This window comes from Lepisma saccharinum, chromosome 19 (genome assembly GCF_977018435.1).
Source record: "Lepisma saccharinum chromosome 19, izLepSacc3.1, whole genome shotgun sequence".
NCBI classification, from domain to species: domain Eukaryota; kingdom Metazoa; phylum Arthropoda; class Insecta; order Zygentoma; family Lepismatidae; genus Lepisma; species Lepisma saccharinum.
The window spans coordinates 58,873,506-58,893,154 of record NC_139247.1 but is presented as its reverse complement, the minus strand read 5'-3'; the positions used below and the strand labels follow the sequence as shown (position 1 = coordinate 58,893,154).

Sequence of the window (19,649 nt, the reverse complement as noted above, 5' to 3'; positions counted from 1 at the left end):
TAGGCTTGTAATTTGTAACGTACGTGACTGCTGTACGAGCTGACTAATGACATAATATATGAATACTTATATTATGTACCAGAAGCACAATTAAAACACATATGAGTCTTCACATATGTATTTTATCCCAATAAATGATCATTGATTATGTGTAATTTGTTTGCAAGAAAATTTCTAGTAGAAAGTAACTGGAAAAGTAACATCCAGTTACTCTGCAAGTGACAATAACTGTAACTGAGTTACTTTTGAAAATGAGTAACTGTAAATGTAACTCAGTTACTTTTTGTAACTATAACACAGTTACCAGTTACTTTTAAATCGTAAGGTTGCAAACACTGCTACTGCAACACTTGTATTTACAATTAATTTACTACAATGAATATTTAAGACCGCACAAAATGCATGCATGCAAGCATTGAAAAGTTTCATCACAGTAGTTTTAAATTCCTGAGCTCTCCGAAAACCATATGGTTGTGTGATTACACTTCAAACTTTCCTCACCGCCATCAATATTAATGAAGAAATTTGAATAATGTCGAGGAAGTCATCTACTTGTTATGTGCATCTGTGCACCAGATTCCCGAAATCGCAAAACCCCAGGAAAAGTTCAGAAGTAAAAGAAATTCAGAAATTTCTCTATGCCAGGAAGAACATAGGAAGATCATCCTATCAGGTTTCATAGTGAAAAAGAGCCTACAAAGAATAATTTATGAATACTATTTCACGTTTTATTGTAATTTTGTTTGACCTTAGTGTTTCAATTTGAATAACTTACTAAGAAGAGGTAGCTAGTAGCAGTTATTGACCCGTATTCCTTATATTCATTAAGTGTTTTTCTTTAGTATATAATAAAGAACTACATTATTTAATTTGTTCAAAACTATAACTGTTAATAGGCTCATAATGCAAGTTAATTCTTCAATAAAATTGATGATCAGAAAGAGCCCCATCTTTTGTTCAATATAGAGGTAATCAATACATAAAGTCCGTTGGTCAGACCACATTTTGGCTCCGTGGTCACATCACCCACCCTCGATTTCGAGCACATTTCAAAATATTTTCGTCCAAAATGAAGTTTCTTCTAAGAAAGGGAGGTCCAAACAAGCGCGGAAGGTAATTTTTCAGTTCTACGTGCTACGAAACTTACATTTTTATAACATTAAAATTCCTTACGTAGGTAACGTCATCATGGATTTCTGTCACAGGCTCACGACTCGCTATTCGTTCAGTGCCTGGCTTTGGGATAGAGAGGTAAGTTACCTTCTGATGTTTAATAATTTGGTACCTTCTTAATGTTTCAGTGAGGAAAATGTGTTGGGCAGGTGGCTCCGGGTAGTTTCTAACATGCCTTCCAAAGAGACTCTATAGAGAAAGGCGGGGCCGCGGTAGCGGTAGTGGGCGGTAGGAAAATTACCCCAGGGGCGTAGCCCGGAATCGGTGGGAAATTTGGAGAGCAATTTTCATGACATTTCTTGGGGAATAGCCCTGAAAACCCGACTTTTGAATACATCCATCGGTACCAGTGCTACGAAACTAACATGGCCGCAAGTAGACATCCATCTCGCAACTTCAAACGGCTACATCTCAACTTTGAATGGCTCTACAGTAGTAAATACTTCTTTCCGCGCTCCAGAATTTTGTTCTTCACAATTTGCAACAGATAATCTTCATGATAACAAAAAAAATTCTTGCGAAATCGAGGATTAATTTTCTGTGTGTGTGTGTGTGTGTGTACACTCACCGGCAATACAAATAGGACATCTAGGTCCTGAAATGCCTACTAGGCGGTATGTGTGTTGCATAACTCTACGGCGGTGGTAAAAGTTGACATTGAAAATTTGTTATTTAAGTCCATGCCTTATAGTTAGGCAACACACATAACGATAACGCCTTGCAGGGAAGCGAGCATTTCACAACCTAGGTGTCCTATTTGTTTTGCCGGTGAGTGTATATTGCTTCTTAATCTATTATGGTATGTTGCCCTATGGTTTGCAAAAATGTTTTCAGTCTTACTTGTTTTACATAGTATTTTGTTGAAACTAGAAAAATAGTAAAAACTTGACTGATAAATAGCTTTAATTAGAAATCTTGCCAGCCTAAAATTAATTACTGTAACTACTCTCATCACATGCTAAAATATTTCTGCAACAGAGAATAATTTGCATATGCAATTAGAGTAAATTGCATCAAGGTTTACGCTCAACAGGAAATCTATATTCAAACAATAAGCTACCACAAAAGACCTGGTCTCATAACAGGAGACAATGATCGAATTCTATTTCGGTTTCTTTCGAACTCCAGAACTATTGTATCCAATAAGAAACGGTACTTGACTCCTACAAAAAAAACACCAATCAGAATATAGGTCAGGGCTTCGCTATAATTTGATCACCAAGTCATTTGTATTGCAGATTTGCAAATGGATTTTCAATTAGCAAGACAAAACTTTAAGCGCGATGTCACGGAATTAAATCAGCCATCTTCCACGGCTTGATTAGAATCTACTAGATGGAGCCCTTTCGAAGCGATTACAACTCCTGTATCCTTTGGTATCATGGATCCTTCGAAGGATGGGTGTGCAATTAGGGAAATTGCATTTAAACTTAACACCAATCCATCACTCACAATGGCTAATTGTGCGTCGTGTTAATTGACAGACGGGTTGTTTCCCTTCCACATGTTACTGTCAGGAATCTTGATGAGTTAGACTTGATTATATCGAGATTCAGCTGTTCGAGGAATAAGTTCTCTTCATGGTTGTTCGAACTCGGAGATTAGATCGCAGGAATGGACGACACTGATTCATCTCAGATAAATTCCACGGATCTGCAAGAAGGTAAGTGGTGACATCTTGTTGGTGAACATCTGGGAAGAATCCAGATGGCGACCCTCATGAGGGCAGACCTCACCCTACGGAAGTCCTGTGAGGGTAAGGGTGAGGGAAGGTGTGGTCGAATAGCGAAGGTGAGGACGTGTGAGGATGAGGATCAATTTTGAGGATACGGAGCTAAAAGTAACAATGAAACTCTTCTTCATTGGAGGAGAATGCACCGCATTTGGCTAGCGACGCTTTCATCTCTTCATCTGCTACAGGTTCAGTTGTTAGCCGACTTCCGTGAAAGAGTGGTTAGCAGAGCTCGCTACGACGCTGTGAGTTCAGGGCTCGAATCTTGGCCTGATCATGGGGTTCTTTGTGAGTGTTCCTTCATCAATTTGATCATATAATCACTCATCCTAATTGTCGCGATTGGAATAGCCAGGAGCGGCACATTATGGTAGGTGTGCAGATTCCGTACGATATTTTACGTTTTTATTTCCTGAAATACCCAGACACTTCGTGTTCACAATCTGGAGGGCAACCCTTATGAGGACAGATCTAAACCCTAACCTTCCGGAAGACTTGTGCGGTGAGGGAGAGGTCACCCAGCCTCTAAGAACTGAGGGCAACTATGGGTGGCGAGGCACATCACTTCCAGAAATAGCCGAGATTGTGAATATGTGCAGCCATATTGTAACAGTATGTTGAAATGTTCAAGGGTAGCTTTACTTGTCTGTGTGTGTGTGTTTGTGTGTTTGTGTATATACATATGTACGTATGTATGTATGTATATATCAGGGTGTATCATAAGGAATTGCGCAAACTGACACAGTTGAAAGTACACGATAATAGAAACAAAAAAGTCCCAGTAAACATGGGTCCGCAAATTGTAAATGTGTGGTTACAAGCCGCCACTGATTTCATTGTTTGTAAACGTCGTCCTAGTTGGTATAATGCTAATGTGTGCGAATGTGTGGGTACAAGCCGTCATTGATTGCAATTTGTAATCACAGAGTGCTTTACTCCTTGCGCGGTCCGAAGTTTGTTCTTTGTTTACAAAACAGAACATTTCCGAGAGATGGCGTTGTAATCAAACAGGATGGATACAATCAATACAGAGAATTGTACATGCTTGTGACCAATTCCGAAAGGATCCGGGGGTGTTCGAAAGAATTCGAAACAAAATGAGGAATCGCGTACAGTATTGCATCCAGATGGAAGGCCGACACTTTGAACACCTCCTTTAACAGGTACGAGTGTACAGTAATTATAATATGTAACATACTAACGTTTGTTAAAGTACATCTAATGTTCAATAAAACAATGAGATGTCCGGTGACTTTTCTTACTGTATTATTAGCTTTCTTTCTTTCTCTCTTCTTCTTTGTTTGGCACACACCGCCTATGAGCGATTTCTTGCCAGGGGTCGTATTTGGTAGAAGTACACTTCACTCAAGATCTCCTATACTTATACATGAATAAAACTGTTCTTCGTCGTCATTGTGTTATTAGCATTTTACCAACTAGGACGACGTTTACAAACAATGAAGTCAGTGGCGGCTTGTAACCACACATTCGCAATTATCTCGAAAACGGCTCGTTTGCAGACCCATGTTTACTCAGACGTTTTGGCTTCTATTATCGTGTGTCAGTTTGCGCTATTTCTTTTGAGACACCCTGTATATAACATATATGCACACATATACATACACACACACACACGCACACTGCATTTTAAGTATCATGATGCATGCAGAACGTTCCTTCAATTTCCATGTTCTAACTACTTTTTCCTCTATATGTGTAGAACGCGATCTCATTTATTTTGTAAACCTGTAATTGGATATCAGAACGCTTCTAATTTTCAAAAGCGAAAGAAATTAGCAAAATTAAACTAACAAGTTTTAAAAAATCCTACTCGTGGTGTTTTTCAATGCATGTGGATGCCAGTTTGCTCTCAGGCTGTTTGCTTGGTTTTCGTAACTGTGCATTACAAGTTGGTTATGTAAATGTTTATCTTTCGTACTCCACTGGGAAAACGATGTAAACAGAATTGCATTAGCAACACCGCTGACTCGATATGATGTCCGAGTAAACATGCCTGAATACCTTCACCATTTCTGTTTCAACAACGCTGCCAAAATTATATCTTGGCTAACACATTTGTTTCATATTGTGCTATGGCATTTTATGTCCCTATTCAACAATCGTGTTGTATCCGACACACTGTAAGGACGTGTCTAGCTGACAGACAAGAATTTAAAGGGGAAGCTTAAGGGTCTGGCACCAGTTTTGCAAAGGTGGTCTTATGGTTATGACTGAAATGGATGGATATCTGGGGTGTAAAAGGTGGTCGAGCATGGTGCTGATCACGTCACCTCAAAAAGGCCGAGATTATGAACGTGATTGAGTTGGTGTATTAAGTCCACTTCATGAATAGTGAAGCTAACCGGGACTTGACCTACAGTTTTAAAGTTGGATCCGCTATGTGCGTCCACTGGACATCGAGCCCGGGACTCCTTGATTGCAAAGCGACGACGCTACCACTGCGCCATCGGGAAGGCCATTAGAGCTTATGAACATGTGGCGCCACTAATTTCACCCGATAAAACCTCCAAGTCTTGTGAAGGGGTGAAGGAATAACCTCGAAAGGTATTAAGCGAGAAACGGATCAAGCGCGAAAAGGCATAACCGCGAAACGTAACGCAAGTTTAAGGGCGAAGAAACAAGATCGAACGGGTTATGCGTGAAATGAAGTAAGTGCGACAGGAATTCCAGCGAAACGGATTAAGAGCGAAACCAAAATTGAAAACGAAAGGAAGACCCACGAAACGGATTAACCGTGAAATTTTCACTTTCGCACTTTATCCCTTTCGCGGTTGTTCTGGTACGATGTCTAACGATAGACTGACTCCCTCTCAAGCTAGCAGACCAGGAAATATGTGTGTGGAGCCCCTGTCCAACCCCTAGCTGTCTGCAAGAAGGTCACGGATAGGGTGACCCATTTGTGAATAGATATACATTACCTGCAAGAAGGTCACGGATAGGGTGCCCCGTGTGTGACTTGATGTACGTTCTCTTCAAGAAGGTCACGGATAGGTTGTCTCATTTGTGACTTGATGTACAGTCACGGACACTGCCTGGTTGTAATGAACGCATTGGCATTCAATGGAATCGTTACAACCCGGCAGTGTCCGTGACTGTACATTGTCTACAAGAAGGTGACGGATAGGGTACCTCATTTGTGACTTGATGTACATTGTCTGCAAGAAGGTCATGGATAGGGTGCTCCATTTGTGACGTTGTCTGCAAGAAGGTCACGGATAGGGTGCCCCATATGTGACTTGATGTACGTTGTCTGCAAGAAGGCCATGGATAGGGTGCTCCATTTGTGACTTCATGTACTTTGTCTGCAAGAAGGCCATGGATAGGGTGCTCCATTTGTGACTTTATGTACGTCTGCAAGAAGGTCACGGATAGGGTGCCCCATATGTGACTTGATGTACGTTGCCTGCAAGAAGGTAATGGATAGGGTGCTCCATTTGTGACTTGATGTACGTTGTCTGCAAAAAGGACATGGATAGGGTGCTCCATTTGTGACTTCATGTACGTTGTCTGCAAGAAGGTCACGGATACGGTGCCCATATGTGACTTGATGTATTGTTTGCAAGAAGGCCATGGATAGGGTGCTCCATTTGTGACTTCATGTACGTTGTCTGCAAGAAGGTCACGGATAGGGTGCCTCATATGTGACTTGATGTACGTTGTCTGCAAGAAGGTCATGGATAGGGTGCTCCATTTGTGTCTTCATGTACGTTGTCTGCAAGAAGGTCACGGATAGGGTGCTCCATATGTGACTTGATGTATTGTCTGCAAGAAGGTCATGGATAGGGTGCTCCATTTGTGACTTGATGTACGTTGTCTGCAAGAAGGTCACGGATAGGGTGCCCCATATGTGACTTGATGTACGTTGTCTGCAAGAATGCCATGGATAGGGTGCTCCATTTGTGACTTCATGTACGTTGTCTGCAAGAAGGTCACGGATAGGGTGTCCATTTGTGACTTCATGTACGTTGTCTGCAAGAAGGTCATGGATAGTGTGCTCCATCTGTGACTTGATGTACGTTGTCTGCAAGAAGGTCACGGATAGGGTGCCCCATATGTGACTTGATGTACGTTGCCTACAAGAAGGTCATGGATAGGGTGCTCCATTTGTGACTTGATGTACGTTGTCTGCAAAAAGGCCATGGATAGGGTGCTCCATTTGTGACTTCATGTACGTTGTCTGCAAGAAGGTCACGGATACGGTGCCCATATGTGACTTGATGTATTGTTTGCAAGAAGGTCATGGATAGGGAGCTCCATTTGTGACTTCATGTACGTAGTCTTCAAGGTCACGGATAGGGTGCCCCATATGTGACTTGATGTACGTTGTCTGCAAGAAGGCCATGGATAGGGTGCCCCATATGTGACTTGATGTACGTTGTCTGCACGAAGGTCATGGATAGGGTGCTCCATTTGTGTCTTGATGTACGTTGTCTGCAAGAAGGTCATGGATAGGGTGCCCCATATGTGACTTGATGTACGTTGTCTGCAAGAAGGCCATGGATAGGGTGCCCCATATGTGAATTCATGTACATTGTCTGCAAGAAGGCCATGGATAGGGTGCTCCATTTGGGACTTGATGTACGTTGACTGCAAGAAGGTCATGGATAGGGTGCTCCATTTGTGACTTCATGTACGTTGTCTGCAAGAAGGTCACGGATAGGGTGCCCCATATGTGACTTGATGTATTGTCTGCAAGAAGGTCACGGATAGGGTGCCCCATATGTGACTTCATGTACGTTGTCTGCAAGAAGGTAATGGATAGGGTGCTCCATTTGTGACTTCATGTACGTTGTCTGCACGAAGGTCACGGATAGGGTGCCCCATATGTGACTTGATGTACGTTGTCTGCAAGAAGGTCACGGATACGGTGCCCATTTGTGACTTGATGTACGTTGTCTGCAAGAAGGTCATGGATAGGGTGCTCCATTTGTGACTTGATGTACGTTGTCTGCAAGAAGGTCACGGATAGGGTGCCCCATATGTGACTTGATGTACGTTGTCTGCAAGAAGGCCATGGATAGGGTGCTCCATTTGTGACTTGATGTACGTTGTCTGCAAGAAGATCACGGATAGGGTGCCTTATTTGTGACTTGATGTACTTTATCTGCAAGATGGTCACGGATAGGGTGCCCCACTTGTGAGTAGTTGTACGTTGTCTGCATGAATGTCACGAATAGAGTGCCCCCCCCGATTTGTAAGAAATTTTCCTAGTCTTACGGCTCGGGTCACAATGAATGCTCACAAACGCAACACTGTTTATCATAATCTCTCAACTGGTACCATTACGAGGTATTACATCTGCCAGGATGCGTGTTATCTAATATTAATTGCCACCGTGATTACGACAAGTTATCCCATGAGAGCGCTTCCTGAATTCCAGGGGAGAGATAACAGGCTGGCTCTGACAGGAACATTATCCCATATTTCGTTCCCCATTCCTGGAATGTCCCTTGGGCAATCCTTGAGGGTCCTGTTCCTTAGTTGCTGCTTTGATACATCACAGTAGCTATTGACTGTAGTTTGAATGCCCAATGAATCCGAAAATACCATTTTAATTTATCTTAAGTAGGCACTAAATGTTTTGTACGTATTTGTTAATTTCATCAACATTGCTTCTCTGTTTCAAAAAGCAGATACAAATTTTGAAATGTCTCACATGAAGATATTTTCGTATTATTTTCTTCTTCACTTTTATTGTCATTTGTCAGAGATCTACTCTTCTTTTTAGTTAATTGTGACTATGAGAATCCACCGCCATCTTTTATTCCTTGTACCGTGGTTTTGGATTACGTGTGTGTAGCTTCACGTGACTTTAAAAAAACGTATAATTTCATTACGTAATGTCCCAAGCAGCTATACATTTTCTTAATTAAGGTAAGAACATGCTCTGTATGTAGTTGTCTGAGACTAGACAAAGTCTTGTACTTAGATTGATTGATTTTGGTTACTTTACTTCGCTTTTCTGCCACATTTGGCTTATCGCAAAAATGAAGATGAATGATGATGTAATGAAATTGATGAACCGACACTCACAAAGAAAACACATGCCCAGACAGGGATTCGAATCTGGAACCCCTGCTGTCGTAGCACGCTGAGATTACCATTACGCCACGGAAGCCCTTCGAAAGTGAGAGGGAAATGTGCTTATGAATAGACACGAGATCGCAAACGAGACTAGCATTTACAACTCCAAGCCAACCATACCTAAAGGCATTAAAAAAGGATGGTAACGGGGCAATACGCTGCTCTGGGGCAATTCGGAAGCCAAAAGAAATTAGATCCGAAAGTAATCAAGAAACTGGCACTTCCACAGACTAAAAAACTTTCTTGCCGAGCTTGGTGTCGAAAGCTTTTACGAATCTTTATTATTCCCTCAATAGCTTTCAGGGAATATTAAAGAGATATTTCACGCCTAAATTTCTCACGGCAGTAATTGATACACGAAATGACAATCTAGTTTCATAAAGAAGATTAAAAGAGGCCCTCCCTTTGTTACGGCGTGCCTTTAGGGGGGTGAGGAGGGCTCAATCGATAGACCAGTTAAAATTTCATTACAGTCGCTGTATCTTGCACGACACGTTCTGCCCTGATGCCAGTAATTGCTTGTAATTTATTGTTGTTATATAAACTACGGCGTAGTACCTTTTGCAACTAATAGAGGGGGTAAAGATCGGCTATTTATCATGCACAAGATCATATTACACAGGTGGCTCAAGCGTTTCTTTTAAGGAAATTCCACACTAAAGATGTCTTGAGCTGGTCGTTAAATTTTGAAACATGGCTTATATTTCACTTCTACTTGTGAGGAGAAATCTTTATATTTTGTATCCCGCTGCGACTTTGCTGAAAAATGAAGATACGTAATGTCGCTTCTGTTGTAAATCAGTACACTATATTGTTTTTACACTAAGAGCCTGGCGGTAAGAAAATTTTCCCCAAAATTGGGTTGTATATCTACGGAGCAAAATTTAGCAATTAAATATATAAATTAATAATTTGAACCTTTTCATATATATCAGTGTTCATACCACCACACCCAATAATCTCTTAACACAGACTAGCTCCAATCCCGTTTTAGAACAAGAGTCTACTCAACAATTGACCTTTTGGGTTGTTATTATTATAGTATTGTAGCATTCCATAGTCACAAATGGAAGATCTAGACTACATTTTTGGTATTAAAGTAACTATTCTACTGATAGTTACTAAACATTTTTTCGTACAGTTTCTGTGCAATGAAATATAAAACTTAACATTGTTGATTAAACATAACTACCCTTAAATACTTTCCCAGATTTGTAGCTACAAGTGAACAATTTTGTATCATAGGTGAGACACTGCTTCTTCACTTAATAAGAAATTTGTTTCAATTCGTGTGAATTATCAAATGATGAAAAAGTAATTATTTAAGTCAAAGAGAGTAGTTGAGTTCAGGGGTGTCCACCGAGAGGATCCATGACGCACCTGCGTCATGGGAATTTTTGGGGGGGACATAATTTTATAGTTTATCTACCAATTCCATATATATCTTCACAGAAAAATGAAGGGATCGTTTCGTTTGATTGTCTTGTTATCGATTTTTAGTTATGGTTATTATGCACAGTTTTTCTACTACCTGTGGGTGATCGCGGACAATGAGTGTCGTAGAAATCATTAAAAACAGATTATGTTCTTGTGTGGCTGATGTCTACCTGAATTCCATTCTGCGAGTCCGATATATCAACAGTAGTGCAAAATGAGGAAATTATCAATACGTTTACTCCAACAAATTTGCAACGTCAGAAGTTATCATCATTTATATAAAATGTTATTTCAATCAATGTCAAAGTAATATACAATATGCATGTGAATATTTATATTGTGAAAAATACCTAAACATATATTGCTTAAATATGTCTGTATTATATTGTCCCGCAAATTTTGTCTGACCAAAATAATTTGAGAAAATAATTGGGCATAAATCGGGGGCAGGGTGAATGTTCTTCCTTTTCGGGCGGAGTGCGTCATAGGCCTTGGGGGAGGATGGACACCCCTGGTTGAGTTGAGGGGAAAATGCAGAAGTTAAAGGAGGACTTAATTGGTTTTTGGCGTCACGGGTGGGGCACAACACAAAACACAAGTAATTCAAAAAGTTAAACAATAAACGAACAATATTTAAAATACCTTCTATCTTAATTACGTACAATACTTGAATTTTTATGCAACGCAAATGATAATTTTAGATTGTAACACTCCCAAGATAGGATAAAGCTACAGTATTGCATTTTTAATTTTAAAAATTTGAGGTTCAGGGGAGCTTTTACATGGAATGTTCCTATTACATTACATTATTATATATGCGCTTAATACTTGAATATGGTTAAGACGATGAGGAACGGTGATGATTATTCCCTGTCCCGGGAACCTTTGGAGCGAGCGAACATAAACAAGTTTCTGCGCAAGTGGTGACTCGAGCGGTCTCGACCAACGGACTCGTGAAAGGGAGAAGTCAGTCACCAGTTGCTTGCAGTAGCGCTCACTGCTTTCTCCCCTTCTCGTACGTTATGTCAAGATCGAAAGTCGACAACTTAGCGCAATCTCGGTTTAATCCTTACCATATAAACCATCACACACTCTTACCCACGCCACGTCTCAAACCGAGATTGTTTGTGGCGGATATTTAGGTATGAAGAACCTATAACGTGTTCATTACAGGAAATATATTTAAAAATGTACAGGATCGGATACCATCGTGTATTCCATTGTCTTTTGAATCGGATCACGTGACGTTCTCTACTTAGAGAGAGAAGGCTCCCTCTAGTGAGGATTTCTTCGTTCGTGAGCAGCCGCAGAGAACATATGTACAGGGCGTTTCAATATAAAAGTAACTGAAAGTATCCAAAAGTACCATATTCAGTTACCTTTTTAAACACCCTGTAGTAGGTTGGTTGGTGTATGTTATTATTCTTAGTAGTAGTTTATAAGATATGAGTACTTATTGCAATGTTATATCAAAACACATTGTATATTAGTGTTCCTTGTTAAATTATAATGGAGTGAATATTAATGTGACTAGTAACGAGACGTTGTTGACTTTATCTGTAATAAATTAGATTATTTGTAAGGTAAAAGCCAAAGTTCCCAGAGCATATAGCACCGTGCCATGAAGGCACATTTAGGGGATGTGGGGGGTTTGTTTGCTCCCATTTTGGAGGTGACGTGATCAGCACTTTATCCCCCCCACCCACAGGTACCCATTAGTTTGAGACTGGGTGAGCCTCGGAGCAGTTTTATGTGGCGACAATGCCGGAAAAATTCTTACCTTAGCTCACCGACCCCGAGAGTGGAAGCCATGTCTCCCGCGTGGCAGTCGGACGCCCTACCGACATTTTTTCTTTTAAGGAATATTCATATGCGGTGGTATTGTCTGTCATTCACCATTTTCTCAACTTTCAGGGGTATTACTTTTTACTATATTCTCGGATTTTTCATTACGGACAAACATCCATGTCCTAGCCGGGATACCCGGGACCCCTGGCCCGACTAGAACACCGGCCTCCCCGATGGCGCAGTGGTATGTCGCTCAAGTGTTTCCAATCACACAGCAATATCTCCGACAAATAAAGTCTGCTGTGGGATGGTTCATGTGGTATGGACATTGTTTTCGGGTACCTTTTCCCGATCATGTGCGAAACACAAATGACAGGTGGTCTAGAACTATGGAATATTGAAAATAAATGTAAGTCGCTATTTTTAGCTAGAAATTATAAATTGTACTTAATAGAAGGGTCGATTACATCAATGTGGTTGCGTATATTTACCGATACGAATATTTGTACAAGAATGGAGTTATGTGGAGTTTCCCATGGATTTGAAGGAGAATGCTCTGTCAAAATATTTGTATGAACATTTTCGACGACAACTTATCTTGCAGCAGAGTCGAATAGAGAAAAAATATCCTAATGTTATTTGGTCAAATGTATGGCAAAATCTCCACAAGCCGTTCCTTGACACGGACATACGAAGTTTGTGGTATACCCTGGTGCATGATCTAGTTCCAACAAATGTTCGACTAAATGATATAAAAATATTACCAACAAATAAGTGTAAACAATGTGGAGAGGTGGATACAAATGAACATCGCCTCACTACATGTAAAGCAATTTCAGAAATTTGGGCCTTTCTCATTATGTGTCTTGCCAAAATATGTCGTATATCGCCACAATGCTTTCAAGCAAAAATATGTATATTACCAGACTTCAAACATTTCCCTGTGAAGAAACAAAATGCCATTGTGTGGCTAATAGCACATACAGTATACTATTATATAGCAAAAAGTTTGATCCAAATATCACCCTATATACAATATATCTTAAAAGATCTAGATGGAAACAATCAAATAAACAAAATGTCCGATTGTCACAATATTTTGGTAAATATCTGGATGTAATGTAATTGTATGTATACATGTAGGAAAAAATCCATAGATGTAAACAGAATAGTGAAATAAAACTTTAAAAAAAATTAAAGTGGTAGCATCGTCGCCTTGTAACCAAGGGGTCCCGGATTCAATTCGCGGTGGAGGCACATAGTAGTTCGGATCCCACTTTAAACTGTAGGTCCAGTCCCGATTAGTCTTACTGTTCACAAAGTGGACTTAAAACAAGAAATCAATCCAATCCAATCCGACTTAAAAACATATTTTAGTCATTGAGATAACAATATATCTGTTAAATATATATATATACATATACATATATACACACTCACACACATACGTATGTGTGTGCAGTTTTATTTTAAAGATAATTAGTAATCACTGATTACAAACTCAATGCGCTTAGCGACCGAGACATCTCAATCACAATTCATCTCCATCGCTGCGATTAACCGGACAAAATAAAGCGACTCAAGTTAAACACACCTCCCCCCATCCCCCCCCCAAAAGAGTAAAACGGACATTGGAATGGGAGTAAGGGGGGTTCGAGATGACCAAGGGAAACTTGATCGATCGAACAAACTTGTAAGCTTGGAACCAACATTTTACTCTGCAGTCCGGTTTCCAGCAGAGAATAGGTTGAAGAGGTGATTCAGCGAAGGGTGAGAATTCCTCGTAGTGCCGGGGTGGATTGGAGTAGCCCCCAACCCTCATTCCAGGCGACCTTTATTCCTCTCTGCAGTATTTAGGGGACGTAACAGCTCGGAAGCAACTGACGGCATTTGCCAACGAATACCTTGCAGACACACATTCAGCTTGCGGAATCCACGAGTTCTGAGGTGGGATGTTTGTGCGCGGGCAAGAATTTGAGAAATGTAAGCGTTATGTACGCAGACACCTAAACGTCCAGTTCTGCTCTACATTTCAGATTCTCTATGCTAAATAAAGGAACTTGTATATTTTCCAGTGGTGTATAAACATCCATTTTTTACACTGTGTTGAGAAAGAGGTCCTACCTTTAATAGTGAGGGCGAAAAGTTGTTGTTCGTTAACTCTACAGAACTACCACTACATTTCAGAAGGTCAGAACTTGAATAACAAACACAATTTTATTATCTTAAAATATTTACTATTTTCGTATCTGTCCATCATGATAACATTTTAAAATAAACATCTTGTTTCTCGCTGTGGGAGTAAGAAAGACTAGCTTGGCGACCGAAGGTTCTGTGTTCGAGACACGTTTTACGCATGTTCCTTTGTGTCTGTGCCAGTATTCGAAAAGTTACTTTTATAAGTAACCGAGTTTATCGTTACTGTTGCTTGGTTCAAAGAGTAACCGAATTACAGCGGCGAAACAAGATTTCTGTGTTATTTTCTTTAGGAAATACTAATAATTCTCAACTCATGTGATCTAATTTGAATTTTCTTTTCGTTTCTTGATCTTTTTGCGTTTCGCAACTTCATAACTACAATACTAGAGTATACAGATGGATGCCTGGGTTGAAGATAACCATCCTCTAGAAATGTATCTCTTTTCCCCTCCCCTCTCTCTCTCTCTCTTTCTTTCTCTCAAGAGAGAGAGAGAGAGAGAGAGAGGTGTCTATCTGTCTCTCTTTTCTTTTTCTCTTAAACTCTCTCTCTCTCTTCCTCGCTCTCTCTCTTTTTCTTCCTTCTCTTCCGAAAAAAGGAAGAAGAGACAGAGAAAGAGAAGTTTCTTCTCTTTTTTAATAAAGAGAGAGAGAGAGGGAGAAAGAGAGATGAAAAGAGAAGAACTACAGAAAGAGAGGGACAGAGAGAGAGAGAAAGAGAGAGAGAGACCCCCTCTCTACCTTTCTCCTTCTTAAAGAAGAGAAAGAAAAGGAGAAAAAAAGAGAGAGGAATTTTTTCTCTCTTTTCTCTCTCTCTCTCGAGATAGAGATAGAGATAGCGAGCGAAAGAGAGAGAGAGAGAGAGAGAGAGAGAGAGGCCCTCCATCTACCATTCTCCTTCTTAAAGAAGAGAAAGAAAAGATGGGGAAGAAGAGAGAGGAATATTTTCTCTCCTTTCTCTCTCTCTCTCTCTCTCTCTCTCTCGATAGAGATAGAGATAGAGATAGAGAGAGAGAGAGAGAGAGAGGCCCTCCATCTACCATTCTCCTTCTTAAAGAAGAGAAAGAAAAGAAGGGGAAGAAGAGAGAGGAATATTTTCTCTCCTTTCTCTCTCTCTCTCTCGAGATAGAGATAGAGATAGAGATAGAGAGAGAGAGAGAGAGGCCCTCCATCTACCATTCTCCATCTTAAAGAAGAGAAAGAAAAGAAGGGGAAGAAGTGAGAGGAATATTTTCTCTCCTTTCTCTATCTCTCTCTCTCGAAACACACCGAGAGAGAGAGAGAGAGAGAGAGATGCTAGAAACCTTACCATGCTCTGGTGTATCCAGAAAAAACACAATACTAGAGGATTAAGAAAGTACCCCATTTTCTCTGAACACAGAGAGAACACAAAAAAATAATCGTCGAAGCCCCGAATCTCAACCGCAATCCTATTGAGTATTAAATACAATTATTTTTTTTTGTAGTAAGGGAACAAACATCTTAAGCTAACAGCGCGTCTTTAATTACATTAAATTTCTAATCTGCAACGCTGGTGAAATTTGTTAGGATAAATTTAATTAGAATGAGCGTGGGCAGTTTGCCCTTTCGCTAATTATATTTGATGTAGCGTGGATTAATAATTAAGTAATCAAGGAAGAGGTCTCTCTACGGTGTATCTCTTTATTTTCTGCGAATCTTTCTCTCTCGCATTTCTCTCTCGCTCTTTCTCTGTAACTAATTCTATTTCTCCATATCTTTATTCCTCTGTCTCTCTTACTTTCCCACCAAGGAGAAGAGGGGGCTCAAGCCACAGTAAAATAGTCATATTGCGCCTTCTTGTACATCAAAATAGAGTACATATACGAGAAATCTTCGAACTCATTTAAGGTACACACAAAAATCAGAAACTCATCAATTGATGCACTAAAATATGGCTTATCCAGACGCCAGAGTGCATCCATTATATGATGCAAGTGAGTAGTCTTGTCGGGCTGTATTTTAATGCATCAGTTGATGCATTTTTCTCTATAATGCACTTAAACATTTGGTGTGTCCTGCAGACATTATGCATTTTTTATTTCAGTTGATGCATTTACTGTTCTGTGCATAAAGTAAGAAGTACACACAAAGAAAGAGGGTAGATATTGCAAGAATGAGACGGAGAGTGGTAGAGAGAGACATAGAGGAAGAAAGAACTGAAAGGAAAAAGAGAATAGAAATAGGAAATGGTAGAAAGATTGAAAAACTGTAGACAGAGTAGAGAAAGAAAAAGTGAACAAGGGAGAAGAGGAAAAATAAGTATGAACAAGAAAGACAGGTGCAGAAACTAAGAGAAACAAAAAGAATGAAACACTACAAGAAAGAGAAGAAAGAAAGAACCAGAGGAAGAATGTAAACAAAGAGGGAAGGATAGAAAAATAAATGTATAAGAGTTTGAAAAGAAAGAGGGGTAGAGAGGAACATACCATCACTCAGCCTCATCTTCGCGATTTGTCAAAAGTTGCAGCAACCAAATCAATCAATCACCTGTTGTTCATCCACACTGAATTTTCTTGGTATAGAGAAGGTCTCTGTGTGTTCACTGAAGGTGCAACTAATATCAATACCATAATCTCGATGCTAAGAGTACAGCTTTATCCTCTTTAAAACTGTGTCGCCAAAAATGTGAACCTGTTTAATTTCTAAGTACTGTAGTGATAACACAAACTGCAATTTAGCTAAAAGTACAGTTCAAGCTCCATCCTGCCAAAGTAACAAAATGGAATAGTGACGATATCAAAACAAAAAAGGTTCATCGCTTGTTGTGCTCGTTCCGGATGTCGATGGTATCCATGTCCAGAAAGCACTAACTCCAAACGTCACGTTAGATGGCTCCACGTACCGTTATCGTACCCAGCAAACCCCAACTCAACACGCATGGCTGCTCAAGAACAAACACGATGGGTTTTTATTAAAATTAAACATTCGCATACAAGGAAACTCAGCGCAATCGTTCCTTTCCTTCCATTCCATGCCACTGGGTCTCTGTGCAGGATGGTCATGCACGAAATGAGCCTTTCTGTTTCTGTATCAGCTGTGCGCAGCTCTCAAATAACGTCCAGACCGTGACATCTGGAATAGTATCGACAGACATCAATGTGGCAGGGTGTAGTGTTCAGGTTGACGGGAGACAGAAATGAGGTGCGTTTTGAAACATTGCATCAATCCAGTGACGGCACTAGATAAAACAAGTCTACTGACAGAGGGGGGGCTATTCTTGTTTGGGTTGGGGTGGGGTGTACTATGTACTATTAAGTACACTCCTAAATATACAAGGTACATTGCGAGATGTCATGAAAGCTCATAAGCTGTTTGGAGATAGGGTTCCGATCTAGGTCATGGGTGAAGGTGCTGTGAACAGCACCACGCTCCGCCCACTTTTACTTCTCAGGGTTACTTCCAGGTATCCTCTGATTGACTGCGCTCTATGCAGCGGTATTGTATGAAAAATTCCCGACGTTTAGATCACACATTTCAGAAATCCAACTCGGATCTTCCGCCTGGCAGTCAGACACCATACCGATGGTACCGCCGCGGTTGTAAGTAAGTAAGCAAATCAAGTTTCCCGTTCATGTAGCACCATGCCATGAAGGCGCATTTAGGGGATGTTTGGGGTAAGGCACCATACATTCTCGATCTCGGCCATTTTGGAGGTGATGTGATCCGCACCACGCTCCGGCCACCTTTACCCCCAGGTACGCACTGATTTGGGCTGGGTGAGTCCGGAAGCCGCTTTATGCGGAAACAAGGCCGGAAAATTCCGATCTTATATCACCAACGTCGAGAGTCGTTCCCGGGTCAACCGCTTGGCAGTCAGACACCCAATCGATTAGACCACGGTAAAGAAGATGTAATTGTCTAACATTTCTTGTTTGCTGGTGGGCGGTAAGTGGGGCTAGTACGCCAAAGGGGTATCCTACCTACATCCCCTCTTACGTGTAGACTCGTCCACTCAAGCTCAGGGGGTTTTACAAGGTCGAACAGTAGTGGTTCAAGTTCCTTAGTGCCGGAAGTATCGTTGCATATAACTTTACAGTAGTGGAGATTCGCACTAAAAATATAGATGGCAGTATCTTCCTCATACAGTGCTAAAGGAGTTTGGTGATGTGTGTGTACATATTTGCTACGTAAATGTTACAAGATATTGTACATAATATTGAACTCTAAGGTACTCCAATAGCAATAAGGCTGTCAGTTGGAGTACTGACATACAGATAACGAGAAACATTCTGGCTTTCAGGAAAGTCTTTGTGTCATAGAATATGATAAGACTACAATGTTCAAAGAAAAATAATTTAATGTGTTGAGCCCGGTAGCCGTACGTTCCAACAAACGCTTAGTGGTATATTAATCCTCCAGATGTTTACAGTTGTTATGAGTACGGACCACATAGAATGGCCCTTGCCACACTTTAAAATTGGCGAAACGCCTGTAATTTTTCTTTTCTGCGATATGTAGCTGCCGCAGAGAATCACATTAAAAATGAACTTCACATGTAACATCAGTTTGCAGGTATGGTACAGTGTTTTATACCATAGGTGCTATCCGTGTGTGAATTCAACTTTTTGTGGAGAGCGGGTGGGAAGGGATCCAATCTCATTTAAGGAAAAGGAATGGACATTATTATTACGATTATTATTATTAGTAGTAGTAGTAGTGACATTAACTAGAGTAAAGCATTAATATAATAACTGCACAGTAGAGTACGCGTCAGCCTCTTTCTCAGTACTCTATCATAGGCCATGGGCCGTTTTTAAATAGAGTCTTGGGGGTTCAATCACCCGAAAATTCTGGTATATTGGATTAATGCTCATTTTCAAATACTTATGAAAAGCTTGACAAAAATCTAACAGGAAGACTTGTTAAGAGAAACCTTACTTGAGACAATATAGCCAGAATTTTCAATTTTTTTTGGGGGGGGGGGATTCCTGAAACTTGTGCGAAACCGATTTCATGCTTGGATCCCGCTCGCGACGCCACCACTTTTCACTTCTGGCCGTCCTATTTGCACTGTTCTTCCTGGTTCACATTGCAAATTCCCTTTTCCAACTTTGATAATTTTCTGTTGTTCGATGAGGTGCTTTAATTACTCCTTGACAAAAGTTCGACCCTGGGACCTCTGGCTTCGTATCTCCCCCTTAATACACATCCAGCGGTCGGCGGAATATATGCTTGTAAAGTGAATTGTGAGTGAACC

The 19,649-nt window shown here is 40.5% G+C and overlaps 1 protein-coding gene across 1 annotated transcript in view; it reads right to left on the bottom strand.

Annotated features, from left to right (window-relative positions):
- LOC146003168 (cell adhesion molecule 1-like) overlaps positions 1-19,649 on the bottom strand; it is a 257,335-nt gene that overhangs the window by 68,527 nt on the left and 169,159 nt on the right. The window lies entirely within an intron of this gene.